Source organism: Cynara cardunculus (genome assembly GCF_001531365.2).
Source record: "Cynara cardunculus var. scolymus isolate 2C chromosome LG 5, CcrdV1, whole genome shotgun sequence".
NCBI lineage: Eukaryota > Viridiplantae > Streptophyta > Magnoliopsida > Asterales > Asteraceae > Cynara > Cynara cardunculus.
In genome coordinates, this window is record NC_037532.1 from 7,779,400 (window position 1) to 7,782,667 (window position 3,268).

Here is a 3,268-nt window from a genome sequence, read left to right on the forward strand (position 1 = left end):
TTTCTTAATCAATGAACGACATACAGTACTAATACACACACCATAAAACTAAGCCACATGAGTTATGCTGGCAGCAAATAAATAGCAATACCTACACCCTTTTTCCCATAACTCCATTTTGTGGAATACTTCTATTAATAAAAAGGGGGCCATTTAGTGTAAAATAAATATAGTTACAAGGCTATTGCTCAAAGTTACATGGATCACTAATCCTTACAATTCTAGAAAATAAATTATAACCCGTGGAACCAACTTAAATAAAAAACTAACACTCCATTGAAAATTCAAGCAAATTATAGGGTAATTCATGTTCTTATGCAGTACATCATTAAATTGAACTTATAAGTATTGATCTTCTATAACTGAGAAAACAAGAAGGATCCTGCAAACCTTCTTTGGGGACATCCATTGGTCAATGCAGCTCAAAGCATGGTCAACTGATTTCTTCACTACCYCAATCTGTAAAGAGTATTAAATAAATCAATTCAGGCAAAAGCATACGGCTGACTCTATCATCAACCCTTAATTAAAAACTTACTTGCAATATCCCAAATCAGTCCATTTTTKACCTTAACTGACAGACAGACCCTCGTTACTATATTAGGTTTCAACTTCAAAAATAAGTTAGGTTTCAACTTCAATAAATAGGGTTTCCAAACTTCCTTTAGAAAAGCTGCTAYTTCCATCAAACCTTACAAGTGCTACAAATAAAATAACATTGGTACTGAAGTTCATCAAAAATTCATACCAAATTTGCATATAAATAATCAGCTTTTATAACCAGAAACGAATCATGATCTTCCATTGGAAGAGAGGGCTTAAAAATGTTATCTCAACCATATGGTCATTTGATGCATTGTCAGCTTTCATTTGATACATCAACTACTAACTCCTCCTCCTGCAGCCCACCGCTAGAGCCTCATGCCACCTCATGGGAAAAAAAAATTACTTGCTACAATGATCATACCCTGCTGACTCTCTCCTGAATTATTCCTGATAAAATTGACTCTCTCCAAGTACCACTTCTATTTCAAAAGTAAATGGGAGAACAACAGAGATACAATTTTTCTCTCTTTGATAAGTCAATGAATAGCAGATCTAATATAAAGCAAACACAGGCAAGTATTTGCAAACCCTTTTACCAAGATAAAAATACATACCTTCCTAAACAAAATACCAATTACAAAGAAGTATTCGGCGCTGAAAGACCGGTCAACACCAAAAACTCTCATTGGAAAGATTTGATCGAACACTTAGGTCTTCATCAAAATGGTGACAAAGAAATTAAAGGCAAGAAATCTAAAAAATCAAACACAGAAGCAGTAGAATCAAATAAATTTAACACATTTAGCCGAATCCAATAATCGAGCAAACCTGGACATGAGAGATTAAGTGGAGAATTCGAGAAATCCGGAGATGATAAATTTCAAACCTGGAGATGATAAATTTGTACAGGAGATGTAGAAATCGAGCGGAGATTTCAAACCTGATATTAAATGTACTTGTGGAGATGGAGTAATCGAGCAAACATGGTGGAGTGATATGCTGAGGATTTACACCAAACCGTTGTATTGCTTCAAGCCCTCAAACCCAAAACAAAGGGGAAAAAATTAAACCCTAAAACCCAAAGCAACCTTGAATAAAATCAAGAAGCAATTCTCAACATTTAAGAATCATACCAGGGGCGAAGAGTGAAGAGATGCAGAGACAGAGCGAGAGATGCAAAGCGAGAGCGAAAGATGCAGGGCGATTGAGGGAGAACTTTGAAGAGAACTGGAGGTTGGGCGATGGAGCGAATCATTTATAAGTCGCCTGATAGAGAGCATGCGATAGTATGGGCAGGGGCAGAGTTGTGTTGAGAAGAAGAGAGCATGCGATAGTATGGGCAGAGTTGTGTTGGGAAGAGGAGAGCGTGCGATATTGAGCATGCGAGGAGAGTAGTAGAGAGCATGCGCAGAGTAGTGGAGAGCATTAAAGGGTGGTACTGTATAGATTATGCATAAAGATGTTGTACATTTTTAAGGAATGTTGGGAGAGGGGATGGGTGTAAAGGAAGAAAGGGTATTTTGGGTATTAAAAAAATTAAGACTTTAAGACTTTGAGTATAAATGTTTAATAAGGTAGTATAGATAAAAAATCATATAATTTATTCATCGTCTTTCATTTTTTTTTAACAAATTGATTTTTGTTGTTCTTGTCATTATATTTTTGTATCAATGAGTCTTATGTAGAAAGTTGATGTGTCGAAAGTAAAAAGTCTTTAATGACTTTTGTAGATGCTCTAAGGGTACATTCACCTCACCCCTGTTGTATTTTGTGAACTAAACGTCATCTTATTTTCAACTTTAATAGCTACTTTAATTTGATGATTTAGACATCTCAAATCTGACTCCCTACATTAACAAATACTAGAAGGGTACTCGCACAATGCAGCGAGATACATCTCGATTTTAGTGTTTCGTTTTTTTTGTCTTAGTCGAGATTATAATACGGTTTTATGTGGTTTTGAGAAGCGATAATGTTTTTGTTTTTGAATAAAATATAAATACGAAGATATTATAAAAAATAAAGAAAATATTGATATTAGTAACAAACTAACTATTTAAAATTTCTTCTTTTTTATGTATTTCTTTAATTCATTTTTTTTATTTTTGGTTTAATAATATAATTTTTTATAAAGATAATAATTAAGTATTTTGTTAGAAGTCAATGATTATCCAAATTGTATTTTAAATTTTTTATATTTAAAATGAGATGTTTATCAGCTATTTGATTGTGTTTATCTGAAGTTAGTTATACGAATTCAAACATGAAGCTTTAATAAGTTGTACTACGCATAATTTATTTGTAATCTTGAATTTTAAGTAATATGCATTAATAAATGGTACTTCATGCATGAAAAATGATTTTTAAGAGTTTTTGTCAAATGTTTTATAATATAACATATATACTTTATTTTAATAATATTTTTTTACTTTTTGGAAATAACAAAATAAAAACATGACCTGATGTAAATATGTATATAGTAAAATAATGTAGATTTTTTATACGTAGTCGATGATAATAAAAATTAATATAGGAAATTGGAGTTTGGTTTTTTCATAGGAAGTGAAAGATGCATATTATATTATTAAAATATTTAATCTATACTATCTTATAAAATATTTGGATAAAACTCTTAAAAACTTTTAAAAACTCTTAAACCCGTTCATCCCTAAACGATTTCATCCCATATCTGAATTCGTGTAACTAACTGCAGATAAACACA